Here is a 15,819-nt window from a genome sequence, read left to right on the forward strand (position 1 = left end):
ACTCCGTCATGAGCCACGGTTGAGCTGTGCTCATGACGGAGAGGTTCCGTCATGAGCAGGGGAGGGGTTAAATACTGCGCTAGATTCACGTAATAAGTCATCTAAGGAGTGATCATCTACAACCTTGACTTGAGAGGGTGCTCTTGAATTAATGATAATACGAAGATCATATTGATGAACCCATCTTAGTATAGGAGGTCCATCAACAGAGACATATACTTTACCATAAATAGATCTGTTTTTAAAGAGAATATCAGATTCAAAATAACCCAAAATGTTAATGGTTTCACCCTGAAAACCTCTTGGAGAGATGTCACTTTTGCATAAGGATTTACTACAACATTGACCTTCCAGCGAAGATTTTGGAATGATGGAGTATCTGGAGCCTGTGTCAACCATGAGGGTTACTTCGCGACCATCAATTATAAAAAGTGCTTTTGGTCTGCTTTGCCTCTTATCATCCTCACAAACCACATCAATGTCATCAATTGCTAGTAATCTGTCTTTCTCTTGTTTGGTTTCTTCCGTAGAATCATGACGGTTTTTTGTTTTACACATTTTAGAGAAATGTCCAAGCCGACCACATTTAAGACATTCTTTGTTAGAAGCAAAACAGAATCTAGCTTCTGACGTGTGTCCACTACTACCACAACGTAAGCAAATCTTGTTTGAAAGAGAATTCTTCTTGTTAGTTGGTCTGATTTTGCACTTTACAACAGCAACTGATTCCTCAATAGGTAACTCGCTTTCACCACCAGAACTTTTCTCAGGGACTTCAGACACTTCTTGTTGAGTGTTGTTTTTCTTTTGTATTTCTATTACTTTCATACAACTCTCAGATTCTTGTATTACTTTGGCCAGGTCGATGGCTACTTTCAATGTAGGATTCTTTGCGTCCCATAACTTTTCTTGAATCTTTTTGTTGTTACATGGTACTATTAGTTGGTCTCTAATGAGTTCATCGTTCATGGCTCCAAATTTACACTTCACGTTCTCTAAGGCGAGCAACAAAATCATCTATTGATTCATCACTCCGTTGGCAATGAGTGTATAATTTTTATCGATTGATAACTAGGTTTTCCTCTTTGGAAAATCGTACATCCAATCTACAAATAGCTTTCCTGTATTCATCAGGCATGGGCTGCCCATTGGCCTGTAAAGCTTGAGGAAGAAATCTAAACACTCGTTGTCCTTCATTTCCCAAAGTGCTAAGAAGTAACGCTTTTTTACGTTTCCCTGAAAATTCCTGACCGTCCAGAGCCTCCAAATAATTATCAAATATAATGAACCAATCTTCCCACGGTATTGAGGGAATACCAGGTTCATTTAAAAATGGTGGTGGAAGAGTGACAGTTACTTGTTGTGCCATGACAGTAGACTGTTGGTTGTGCAGCAGGTAAAATCAGACACTAATTGATTGCTGAAGACTACAGCTGTAGCTTGTATATTAATATTAATGTACCATAAGTATGGAAATAGGAAATATAAACATAAATGTCACACAATACTGAGAGATGTGCATATCATCGTAAGATAAGCACCAAAATGAATACCTGCTGCTGGCTGAAAGTGAGCGTATCACTGAGAAGTTACTAAGTTCAGGAAACAGGTGTGCATATCACCGCATTTGAGTCGTGTGATACGCTGAAGGAAGAAGCGTTGAATAAACTTTGTTAGGACGCTGAGTTTTGCCGACACTATTAATAGGCTTAAGAAGGCCGCTTGCGTCTTTACGTGCCGGAGTGAGGCGTGAAACGCAGCGTTGTAGTTCTGCGCGCTGTCGCTGGCCGTGCAAGTGGATGACGCACTAGGGCATTGCTATTCAGTAGCTAAACAACCTTGAGGTGATGCTGCAACTACGATTGGGAAGCGTTGCTTAGTGACGCTTGGGGTAACCTTGGAAACATGCTCGGAAACGAAGACTCGTAGTGGATTACACGTGCTGGCAGCGTTGGACTCACGGTTAGGTTGATGACGTCAGCAAACTTTCCTCTTAGTTTTGGTTGAATTTCTTCCACAATGTTCTCCTCCGCGGACTGCAGGGTTGCTGGGCAGAGGGAAAGCGACCTCGATGTCGGTGGATTCGTTTAGCAAAGTGTTGTTCTTGGAGCTGTGGCTGAAAATGGAGTGAAAAACAGTGCTCTCTGCGGTCTGGTCATCTGGTATCTCGGGATCATCGCCAAATTGTTGAAGAAGTACTCCGGACACTTCAGTAGATGAATAGGAGTAGTTTATTACAGAGCACAGCAAGAACAACCCAACGCCTGCTGACCAAACTCCCAACTGACTACTATGGAACATGAACATGGAATAGAGAATACACACAGGTATTCTGGAAGGGTGGGAGGGAGGAAACATAGAGAAAGGTATATAGATACACAGTAGACATGTTGCAAGAGAAACCATTTACAACAAACACTTACTGAAAAATAAGTGAAAGAGTGAGAGGGCACCTCACGTATGCAACACCAGGGAGGCTACCAGCAGGTTCTCGCTAGTATGCCCACGTATATCATCATCGGTTGCCCACTCACTGAAACAAAGAAAATAGTGTCCAAGAGACAGAAAAAGACAGAGAAAATGAGAAATCAACTGTCCCAAAATATAAACCCTGTGATATGCAGAGAATGGTGTGTTCAATGCAACTTAAAATCGAGTTAAGACTCACTATTACGTTGCCCTCTTTATTTGAAAATGTGAGTGGGAATTTGGACGAGATGCCATAAAGTGGGAGAAAGAAGAGAGACCCACGTTGAAGCAGTACCTAAAAGTGATATTAAAGAAACTCTCTCACAACCAGGTCTTTATTGTATTGACAATTTGCAACGGGGTCACCTGGGTTTTTGATCCCGGGCTCGGCAGCCAGCTTGGGAAACCTACAACACCCACACATTTCTGAAAACTAGACCCCAGGGGGAGTCCAGTGAGGTATTGCTTGCGTGGACCCCCAATGTTTTCCTACCCAAAATCCCCTGCAAACTTAAAATTTAGCTGAAAAAATCACATTTTCTCAAATTTCTGTGTGGGAAAGTTGTGGTATCACCGAGCTGACACCAATTTCCTAACACCCAGCGTTCCCCCAAGTCTGTCGTTAAAAATGGTACCTCACTCGCATGGGTGGGTCAAGTACCCGCAACAGGCATGGGCCCAAAACGTATTGAGTAGACATTAAAAATACCTACCACAAAACAACCTGGTTTTGCAAGGGGAGTAACCTGGGTTTTTGGCCCCAAGCTCGGCGGCCATCTTGGGAAACTTACCAAACCCTCATATTTCTGAAAATTAAAAACATGGGGGAGTCCAGCGAGGTATGGCTTGCGTGGACCCCTGCAAACCTCAAATTAGCTTTAAAAAATCTAATTTTTCTCAAATTTCTGTGTGTGAAAGTTCTGGAATCTGCGTGGATCCACAAATGTCCTACCACCCAGCATTCCCCAAAGTCTCCTGATAAAAATGGTACCTCACTCGCATGGGTGGGTCAAGTACCCATGAAAGGCAAGGGCCCAAAATGTTTTGAGGAGACATCAAAATTACCTACCACAAAACAACCTGGTTTTGCAAGGAGGGTCACCTGGGTGTTTGACCCCTGGCTCGGTGGCCATCTTGGGAAACCTACCAAACCTACACATTTCTGAAAACTAGATGCCCAGGGGAGTCCAGCGAGGTATGGCTTGAGTGGACCTCCCAAAGTTTCCTACCCGGAATCCCCTGCAAACCTCAAATTTAGCTGAAAAAAATCACATTTTTCTTGAATTTCTGTGTGGGAAAGTCCTGGAATCTGCATGGATCAACAAATGTCCTACCACGCAGCATTCCTCCAGGTCTCCTGATAAAAATGGTACCTCACTCACGTGGGTGGGTCAAGTACCCATGACAGGCAAGGGCCCAAAACGTTTTGAGGAGACATCAAAATGACCCACCACAAAACAACCTGGTTTGGCAAGGAGGGTCACCTGGGTTTTTGACCCCTGGCTCGGCGGCCATCTTGGGAAACCTACCAAACCCACACATTTCTGAAAACTAGACACATGGGGGAGTCCAGTGAGGTATGGGTTGCGTGGACCCCTCCAACGTTTTCCTACCCAGAATCCCCTGCACACCTCAAATTTAACTGGAAAAATCACATTTTTCTCAAATTTCTGTGTGTGAAAGTTCTGGAATCTGCATGGATACACAAATTTCCTCCCACCCAGCATTCCCCTAGGTTTCCTGATAAAAATGTTACCACACTCGCGTGGGTGGGTCAAGTACCCGTGAAAGGCAAGGGCCCAAAATGTTTTGAGGAGACATCAAAATTACCTACCACAAAACAACCTGGTATTGCAAGGAGGGTCACCAGGGTTTTTGACCCCTGGCTCAGCGGCCATCTTGGGAAACCAACCTAACCCACACATTTCTGAAAACTACATAACCGGGGGAGTCCAGCGAGGTATGACTTGCATGGACCTCCCAAAGTTTTCCTACCCAGAATCCCCTGTAAACCTCAAATTTATCAGGAAAAAATCAAATTTTTCTCCAATTTCTGTGTGGGAAAGTTCTGGGATCTGCATGGATCCACAAATGTCCTACCACCCAGCGTTCCCCCAGGTCTCTTGATAAAAATGGTACCTCACTCGCGTAGGTGGGTGAAGTACCCGTGACAGGCAAGGGCCCAGAACGTTTTCAGGAGACATCAAAATTACCTATCACAAAACAACCTGGTTTGCAAGAGGGGGTCACCTGGGTTTTTGGCCCCTGGCTCGGCGGCCATCTTGGGAAACCTACCAAACCCACACATTTCTGAAAACTAGATACCCAGGGGAGTCCAGCGTAGTATGGGTTGCGTGGACCCCTCCAACGTTTTCCTACCCAGAATCCCCTGCAAAACTCAAATTTAGATGAAGAAATAAAATTTTTCTCAAATTTCTGTGTGTGAAAGTTCTGGAATCTGCATGGATACACAAATTTCCTCCCACCCAGCATTCCCCTAGGTCTCCTGATAAAAATGGTACCACACTCGCGTGGGTGGGTCAAGTACCCGTGAAAGGCAAGGGCCCAAAATGTTTTGAGGAGACATCAAAATTACCTACCACAAAACAACCTGGTTTGCAAGAGGGGGTCACCTGGGTTTTTGGCCCCTGGCTCGGCGGCCATCTTGGGAAACCTACCAAGCCCACACATTTCTGAAAACTAGATACCCAGGGGAGTCCAGCGAGGTATGGCTTGCGTGGACCTCCCAAAGTTTTCCTACCCAGAATCCCCTGCAAACCTCAAATTTAGCTAAAAAAGGCCGAATTTTTCTCAAATTACTGTGTGGGAAAGTTCTGGAATCTGCGTGGATCCACAAATTTCCTACCACCCAGCATTCCCCCAAGTCTCCTGATAAAAATGGTACCTCACTCGCGTGGGTGGGTCAAGTACCCGTGAAAGGGAAAGGCCCAAAACGTTTTGAGGAGACATCAAAATTTCCTACCACAAAACAACCTGGTTTGGCAAGGAGGGTCACCTGGGTTTTTGACCCCTGGTTCGGCGGCCATCTTGGGAAACCTACCAAACCCACACATTTCTGAAAACTAGACACATGGGGGAGTCCAGCGTAGTATGGGTTGCGTGGACCCCTCCAACGTTTTCCTACCCAGAATCCCCTGCAAAACTCAAATTTAGATGAAGAAATAAAATTTTTCTCAAATTTCTGTGTGTGAAAGTTCTGGAATCTGCATGGATACACAAATTTCCTCCCACCCAGCATTCCCCTAGGTCTCCTGATAAAAATGGTACCACACTCGCGTGGGTGGGTCAAGTACCCGTGAAAGGCAAGGGCCCAAAATGTTTTGAGGAGACATCAAAATTACCTACCACAAAACAACCTGGTTTTGCAAGAGGTGGTCACCTGGGTTTTTGGCCCCTGACTCGGCGGCCATCTCGGGAAACCTACCAAACCCACGCATTTCTGAAAACTAGATACCTGGGGGAGTCCAGCGAGGTATGGCTTGTGTGGACCTCCCAAAGCTTTCCTACCCAGAATCCCCTGCAAACCTCAAATCTAGCTAAAAAAAGCAAATTTGAGCAGCATGTGAATTATAGGACATTTTCAAAGTGACTTCTTTTTTTGGAAGGCAAAAATGCATTGGAAGTCCATAGGTAATAACACTTTCTCTACAATTATGTGTTACTCTAAGTCTCCTAATAAAAATGGTACCTCACATGCGTGGGTAGGTGTAATACCCGCGTCAGGAAACGGCCCAAAACGCAACATTGACACACCACATTTTTACCGTGAAAACTGACCCTAGCTTTAGGTTTTGAACCCTAGCTCTGCCTGCGCCTAGGGAAACTTAGCAAACCTATTCATTTTTCAAAACTAGACACCCAGGGGAATCCAGGATGGGGTGTCTGCATCTTACCAGGTTCTGTTACCCAGAATCCCTTTCAAACCTCAAACTGTAAAAAAACAAAACACATTTTCCTCCCATTTCTGTGGTGGAAAGTTCTGAAATCGGTGTGGATCAACACAATTCCACCCACCCTGCATTCCCCAAAGTCTTCACAGAAAAATGGTACCTCACTTGTGTGGGTAGGCCTAGTGCCACGCAGGAAACGGCCCAAAACGTAACTTGGACACACCACATTTTCACAGTGAAAATGGACCCTTTTTTGCAAAGAGCCTACCTGTAGGTTTTGAACCCTAACTCTGCCAGCACCTAGGGGAATCCTAGGGGAAACCTATCAAACATTTTCCTCACATTTCTGTGGTGGAAAGTTCTGGAATCTGTGTGGATCAACGAAATTCCACCCACCCCGTATTCACCAAAGTGTTCCAAGCAAAATGGTACCTCACTTGTGTGGATAGGTCTAGTGCCCGCGACAGGAAACTACCCAAAACGCAACGTGGACACACCAAATTTTCACAGTGAAAACTGACCATTTTTTTGCAAAGTGCCTAGCTGTAGATTTTGAACCCAGCTCTGCCGGCACCTAGGGAAACCTAGCAAACCTATACATTTTTTTAAACTAGACACCCAGGGGAATCCAGGATGGAGTGACTTGTCTGGCTCTCACCAGGTTCTGTTACCCAGAATCCCTTGCAAATCTCAAACTTTGCCAAAAATACCACATTTTCCCCACATTTCTGTGGTGGAAAGTTCTGGAATCTGCGTGGATCCACAAAATTCCAGCACCCGCATCCCCCAAAGTCTTCCAAGAAAAATGCTACCTCACTTGTGTGGGTAGGCCTAGTGCTCGCGACAGGAACTGCCCAAAACGCAATGTAGACACACCACATTTTCACAGTGATAACTGACCCTTTTTTTGCAAAGTGCCAAGCTGTAGATTTTGAACCCAAGCTCTGCTGGCACCTAAATAATCCTAGCAAACCTATACATTTTTAAACACTAGACACCCAGGGGAATCCAGGATGGGGTGACTTGCCTGGCTCTCACCAGGTTCTGTTACCCAGAATTCCTTGCAAACCTCAAACTTTGTAAAAAAAAAAATCCTCACATTTCCGTGATGGAAAGTTCTGGAATCTGCGTGGATCCACCCATTTCTTACCACCTAGCGTTCCCCCAGGTCATCCAATATAAATGGTACCTCACTCGCATGGGTGGGTCAAGTACCCGCGACAGGCAAGGGCCCATAACGTATTGAGGGGGCATCAAAATTCCTATCCCAAAACAACCTGGTTTTGCAAGGGGGTCTATTCACAACAAGGAGCTACAGAGGGAAATCACCAGGCCATCCTCCTCTCACAAATCATCAATACAATAAAGACCTGGTTGTGAGAGAGTTTCTTTAATATCACTTTTAGGTACTGCTTCCAACGTGGGTCTCTCTTTTCTCACCCACTTTATGGCATCTCGTCCAAATTCCCACAGACCCAAAACTCTCAAATTAATTATCTTTATTTTAAAAAGAGAGAAAGAACCGCTGTCAGGCAAGCCGCCCAATCAAGTATACCCTCCCCCACAACATGTGAGTGAAGAACACTGTTGAAGAAGTACTCCGGACACTTCAGTAGATGAATAGGAGTAGTTTATTGCAGAGCACAGCAAGAACAACCCAACGCCTGCTGACCAAACTCCCAACTGACTACTATGGAACATGAACATGGAATAGAGAATACACGCAGGTATTCTGGAAGGGTGGGAGGGAGGAAACATAGAGAAAGGTATATAGATACACAGTAGACATGTTGCAAGAGAAACCATTTACAACACACCTTCCTCCTTTAGGGAGGAAAAAAAGAAAAACTTAAAAGAATGCTGAAAATGAAACTAACTTGCTTAATATACTATTCGCAACAGTAATCATTCAGGTAAGCTGGTGGTCTACGGTACCTTGTGATTTTGGTATTTGTAGCCAGAGGTGCATTCTGAAAGTTGGAAAAATCAGTGGCACGGTTGCTTGAGTCACAAGCACTGCTTGACTCAGAAGCATCACCCCTACCTGCACACCTTCTACCAACTGGGGAAGAAAGCAAAGTAGCGTCTTCCATGGTAGACAACATGTAACCACTATTCCCACTGTTGCAAGAGGAATAATGAGAGTTATGTGAAACACCATCTTTGCAGACCGAAGATTTCCTTTGGTATAAAGCAACTCTGCGAAGATTCCACTTTTCACCATTGGTCAAGACAACATAATGAGGAAATAGTTCTCTGACACAAAAAGGACCTTTGAATTTAGATAACCCTTTGGAAATTCTTCCAGGTTTTACTTTGACATAGTCACCTTTGGAAATATGCGAGCCAGGAACGATTTTGGTACTGGTGACGGGTAAAGAGTCAAAATGACCCCCTTTAGAAACCCACTCTTTGATCCACGAAGGGGTAAGCTTTGTGCTAGGAAATCTGCCACGCATAAGTTCAAAAGGTGACTTTTCGTTAGAACCATGTATTGTAGTGCGATAAGTACAGACCATATCTTGAACCATGTCATGGGCAAAACACCACTCTAGCAAGCCATCCGAATTGTACCTTTGACAAGTCTGTTAACCCTTTCGCATAAACCATTACCCTGTGGATTATATAAAGATGTACGATGATGTGTGATACCACAACTAGATAGAAAAGATCACATGTCATGGGAAACAAGTTGTGTGCCATTGTCTGTGATCAGAACATTAGGATAACCCTCTTGTTGAAAGAGCGTTTTCAAAAATGTTATAGTGCTTTCAGTGGTGATGTCCTTGACAAAAGTAACGGTAAGCCATTTAGAAAAAACATCAATGGATACAATGGCAAAATGTTGACACAGGGGTAGCTCTTTCATGGGTCCAATGAAATCCAGACAAATACTGTGACACGGACCATTGGGACTAGCTAATTGACCTGTGGATAAACCAACAGCAACCTTAAGTCTTTTCTCCCCCTCCTTTCATGTTGAACACCTTTCAATCCATGAAGACACCTGGGAGTCCATACCCCTCCACCAGAAATTGGCTTTAAGTCTGTGCTGGGTCAAAGTTTGTCCCAGAGGTCCTTTATGGGCAATGTTGAGCAATTTTGGTCTCAAGTTAGAAGGGGGAATAAATTTGTCACCACGCATGAGAATATTATCCCCACAAGTTGATAATTCGTCAAGCACCTTTAAAAAAGGACGAGCAGAGATATGTACACAGCTTTCTCGTCTGGAACCCAATTAAACCAGAAGAATGACCTCTTGAAGTACATGATCATTGATCATTGCTTTACACCATTCATCATGTGTGAAAGTGCCTTCACTGACTACCAAAACATCTTGAACTGAAGCAATAGCTTCTTCTTCGTTTTCCAAATTAAGAGACACATCATCAAGATCTGCCCATTTGATTGAAAGTCTGGATAGACAATCTGCTTGAAAATTACACCAACCTTGGACATGGATAGATCTCATATTGATATTCTTGAAGTTTGGCCGCTAACCTGGCTAACCTGGGGAACACTTGCCCGCACCACCTGGAGACAAAATGCGGACTAAGGGTTTGTTATGTGTTTTGAGAAGAAATTTGGTGCCCCACAGATACGCACGGTAATACTGGATACCCCTAGCAGCCGCCAGCGCTTCTTTTTCAATAACAGAATAATTCTGTTCAGAAGACGTGAGGGTGCGAGAGGCAAAGGCAATTACCCGCTCTCCATCGGTGTGTTTCTGCAAAAGAACAGCACCTAGTCCGGTAGCGTCGACCATTACAACAGAAGTACGCTTTGTGTCAAATGGAGCTAGGACATTGGCTTCGCAGATTTCTTTTTTGATCTGACTGAAACAAGAATTTTGATCACTACCCCACACAAATTTTACACCTTTTTTGAGCAAAAGTCTTAGTTGTAAAGTCTTGTCTGAGAAATACTTCACAAATTTGGAGTAGTACTCTATCAGACCCATAAATGACCTAAGCTGATCTTTATCGGTAGGACATGGGGCAGAATGAATAGCTTCCAAAAGATTTTTCTTGGGCTTGACTCCTAGTGCTGATATTTCATAACCAAGATACTCTATTTGTTGCACCAGAAAAGAACACTTCGCCTTACGCAGGGTAAGGCCGGCATCCATAATTCTGTGCAAAACATCCTTGAGTACAAGATTGTGATCAGCTATAGAGTCCCCAAACACAAGAATGTCATCCTGGAAAAATACTGCTTTTTGGATTCCTTTGAAAATTTCTGTGACCATACGTTGAAACACACTGGCTGCTGAAATTAAGCCAAAAGGAAGTCGCGTGAACTGAAATGTACCCTCTGTGGTTATAAAGGCAGTGAGGTGTTTAGAGTCATCATGGAGTTTTATCTGATGGTAGGCGCTCTTTAGATCTAATTTGGAGAAGAACTTAGCACCCTGCAAGGTGGATACCAATTCTCCAGTGTTTGGCAAAGGAAAGGTATCCGCAACCACACATTTGTTGAGTGATCTTAAGTCAACACAGAACCTCAATTTTCCGTCCGATTTCTTCGTGATGACAACCGGAGACACCCATGAGGATGCCTCAACTGGCTCAATCACCCCACTCTGCAACATTTCATCTAAAAAGGAATTAACACCATGTCTAACTGAGAGAGGGATTCTTCTTAGTTTGTGTTGAATGGGTAAGCTATTTTTTATTCTTTTTTTAATAAAATGTGACTAGCCTCTTAATTCACCTAACGTATCTTTAAATACTGCGCTAGATTCACGTAATATGTCATCTAAGGAGTGATCATCTACAACCTTGACTTGAGAGGCTGCTCTTGGATTAATGATAATACGAAGATCAAATTGATGAACCCATCTTAGTATAGGAGGTCCATCAACAGAGACATATACTTTACCATAAATAGATCTGTTTTTAAAGAGAATATCAGATTCAAAATAACCCAAAATGTCAATGATTTCACCCTGAAAACCTCTTGGAGAGATGTCACTTTTGCATAAGGGTTTACTACCCCATCGACCTTCCAGCGAAGATTTTGGAATGATGGTGTTTCTGGAGCCTGTGTCAACCATGAGGGTCACTTCGCGACCATCAATTATAAAAAGTGCTTTTGGTCTGCTTTGCCTCTTATCATCCTCACAAACCACATCAATGTCATCAATTGCTAGTAATCTGTCTTTCTCTTGTTTGGTTTCTTCCGTAGAATCATGAACGACTGCTATTCTTGGACGGTTTTTTGTTTTACACATTTTAGAGAAATGTCCAAGCCGACCACATTTAAGACATTCTTTGTTAGAAGCAAGACAGAATCTAGCTTCTGACGTGTGTCCACTACTACCACACATGAGCAAATCTTGTTTGAAAGAGAATTCTTCTTGTTAGTTGGTCTGATTTTGCACTTTACAACAGCAACTGATTCCTCATTAGGTCACTCGCTTTCACCACCAGAACTTTTCTCAGAGACTTCAGACACTTCTTGTTGAGTGTTGTTTTTCTTTTGTATTTCTATTACTTTCATAAAACTCTCAGATTCTTGTATTACTTTGGCCAGGTCGATGGCTACTTTCAATGTAGGATTCTTTGCATCCCATAACTTTTCTTGAATCTTTTTGTTGTTACATGGTACTATTAGTTGGTCTCTAATGAGTTCATCGTTCATGGCTCCAAATTTACACTTCACGTTCTCTAAGGCGAGCAACCAAATCATCTATTGATTCATCACTCCGTTGGCAATGAGTGTAACATTTTTATCGATTCATAACTAGGTTTTCCTCTTTGGAAAATCGTACCTCCAATCTACAAATATCTTTCTTGTATTCATCAGGCATGGGCTGCCCAGTGGCCTGTAAAGCTTGAGGAAGAAATCTAAACACTCGTTGTCCTTCATTTCCCAAAGTGCTAAGAAGTAACGCTTTTTTACGTTTCCCTGAAAATTCCTGACCGTCCAGAGCCTCCAAATAATTATCAAATATAATGAACCAATCTTCCCACGGTATCGAGGGAATACCAGGTTCATTTAAAAATGGTGGTGGAAGAGTGACAGTTACTTGTTGTGCCATGACAGTAGACTGTTGGTTGTGCAGCAGGTAAAATCAGACACTAATTGATTGCTGAAGACTACAGCTGTAGCTTGTATATTAATTTTAATGTACCATAAGTATGGAAATAGGAAATATAAACATAAATGTCACACAATACTGAGAGACGTGCATATCATCGTAAGATAAGCACCAAAATGAATACCTGCTGCTGGCTGAAAGTGAGCGTATCACTGAGAAGTTACTAAGTTCAGGAAACAGGTGTGCATATCACCGCATTTGAGTCGTGTGATACGCTGAAGGAAGAAGCGTTGAATAAACTTTGTTAGGACGCTGAGTTTTGCCAACACTATTAATAGGCTTAAGAAGGCCGCTTGCGTCTTTACGTGCCGGAGCGAGGCGTGAAACGCAGCGTTGTAGTTCTGCGCGCTGTCGCTGGCCGTGCAAGTGGATGACACACTACGGCATTGTTATTCAGTAGCTAAACAACCTTGAGGTGATGCTTTAACTACGATTGGGAAGCGTTGCTTAGTGACGCTTGGGGTAACCTTGGAAACGTGCTCGGAAACGAAGACTCGTAGTGGATTACACGCGCTGGCAGCGTTGGACTCACGGTTAGGTTGATGACGTCAGCAAACTTTCCTCTTAGTTTTGGTTGAATTCCTTCCAAAATGTTCTCCTCCGCGGACTGCAGGGTTGCTGGGCAGAGGGAAAGCGACCTCGATGTCGGTGGATTCGTTTAGGGAAGTGTTGTTCTTGGAGCTGTGGCTGAAAATGGAGTGAAAAACAGTGCTCTCTGCGGTCTGGTCAGCTTGTATCTCGGGATCATCGCCAAATTGTTGAAGAAGTACTCCGGACACTTCAGTAGATGAATAGGTGTAGTTTATTACAGAGCACAGCAAGAACAACCCAACGCCTGCTGACCAAACTCCCAACTGACTACTATGGAACATGAACATGGAATAGAGAATACACACAGGTATTCTGGAAGGGTGGGAGGGAGGAAACATAGAGAAAGGTATATAGATTCCCAGTAGACATGTTGCAAGAGAAACCATTTACAACAAACACTTACTGAAAAATAAGTGAAAGAGTGAGAGGGCACCTCACGTATGCAACACCAGGGAGGCTACCAGCAGGTTCTCGCTAGTATGCCCACGTATATCATCATCGGTTGCCCACTCACTGAAACAAAGAAAATAGTGTCCAAGAGAGAGAAAAAGACAGAGAAAATGAGAAATCAACTGTCCCAAAATATAAACCCCGTGATATGCAGAGAACGGTGTGTTCAATGCAACTTAAAATCGAGTAAAGACTCACTATTACGTTGCCCTCTTTATTTGAAAATGTGAGTGGGAATTTGGACGAGATGCCATAAAGTGGGAGAAAAAAGAGAGACTCACGTTGAAGCAGTACCTAAAAGTGATATTAAAGAAACTCTCTCACAACCAGGTCTTTATTGTATTGACAATTTGCAACGGGGTCACCTGGGTTTTGGACCCCGGGCTCGGCAGCCAGCTTGGGAAACCTAAGACACCCACACATTTCTGAAAACTAGACCCCAGGGGGAGTCCAGTGAGGTATTGCTTGCGTGGACCCCCAATGTTTTCCTACCCAAAATCCCCTGCAAACCTAAAATTTAGCTGAAAAAATCACATTTTCTCAAATTTCTGTGTGGGAAAGTTGTGGGATCACCGAGCTGACACAAATTTCCTACCACCCAGCGTTCCCCCAAGTCTGTCGTTAAAAATGGTACCTCACTCGCATGGGTGGGTCAAGTACCCGCAACAGGCAAGGGCCCAAAACGTATTGAGTAGACATCAAAAATACCTACCACAAAACAACCTGGTTTTGCAAGGGGAGTAACCTGGGTTTTTGGCCCCAAGCTCGGCGGCCATCTTGGGAAACTTACCAAACCCTCATATTTCTGAAAATTAAAAACATGGGGGAGTCCAGCGAGGTATGGCTTGCGTGGACCCCTGCAAACCTCAAATTATATTAAAAAAATCTAATTTTTCTCAAATTTCTGTGTGTGAAAGTTCTGGAATCTGCGTGGATCCACAAATTTCCTACCACCCAGCATTCCCCAAAGTCTCCTGATAAAAATGGTACCTCACTCGCATAGGTGGGTCAAGTACCCATGAAAGGCAAGGGCCCAAAATGTTTTGAGGAGACATCAAAATTACCTACCACAAAACAACATGGTTTTGCAAGGAGGGTCACCTGGGTGTTTGACCCCTGGCTCGGTGGCCATCTTGGGAAACCTACCAAACCTACACATTTCTGAAAACTAGATGCCCAGGGGAGTCCAGCGAGGTATGGCTTGCGTGGACCCCCCAAAGTTTCCTACCCGGAATCCCCTGCAAACCTCAAATTTAGCTGAAAAAAATCAAATTTTTCTTAAATTTCTGTGTGGGAAAGTCCTGGTATCTGCATGGATCCACAAATGTCCTACCACTCAGCGTTCCTCCAGGTCTCCTGATAAAAATGGTACCTCACTCACGTGGGTGGGTCAAGTACCCATGACAGGCAAGGGCCCAAAACTTTTTGAGGAGACATCAAAATGACCCACCACAAAACAACCTGGTTTGGCAAGGAGGGTCACCTGGGTTTTTGACCCCTGGCTCGGCGGCCATCTTGGGAAATGTTGGACCCGGCCCTCGTAACATAGCTAGACCTGGCCCCTGCACCTCACACCAGCCCCCAAACCCACGGCCTAGCCGATCCTTCCCACCAGAACTCACACGCACCCAACCCGGACTTCCCCGTCCGTGGCCTTCCTCCCTTCGGCCACACCGGGCCCGCGTGCCCACTTCATGCATCAAGATGGCCGCCCGGCCCCAGCGCGACCCGGGCCTAGAGGCGCCACTCCGGCTGGAGGACACCACGCTCCCCTTGGGATGAGAGAGGGAGGAGCAGTTTCTATCACACCTCTGCGCTTCCCTGGGACGGTGGGTTTCGATCGACCTGCCGGCCTCCCCGAGGGCTGGCTCCACGCCTGCTGGGCGTCTGGGATTCCTCCCGACCCAGCCCTGAAAGGATCAAAAGACAATGGCAGGAAACCCCAACAAGCGACCCCCAGGTGACAAGACCCCTGCCTGCACAGACTCCGGACATCAAAGAGGAGTCGCCCTATAACAAGGGGTGCTCTGGGACTGCCCGGCAGATTCGCCTTGGAACACCTGAGCCCTGCTGAGTGACTCGCGGCTCCCTGAAGATCGTAAGACCTCCGAACTTGTGCTTGAGCCCTGCTGAGTGACTCGCGGCTCCCTGAAGATCGTAAGACCTCCGAACTTGTGCTTGAGCCCTGCTGAGTGACTCGCGGCTCCCTGAAGATCGTAAGACCCCCGAACTTGTGCTTGAGCCCTGCTGAGTGACTCGCGGCTCCTCGAAGATCGTAAGACCACCGAACTTGTA

The sequence above is a fragment of the Triturus cristatus genome, chromosome 7 (assembly GCF_964204655.1).
Source record: "Triturus cristatus chromosome 7, aTriCri1.1, whole genome shotgun sequence".
In the NCBI taxonomy this organism is placed as follows: Eukaryota; Metazoa; Chordata; class Amphibia; order Caudata; family Salamandridae; genus Triturus; species Triturus cristatus.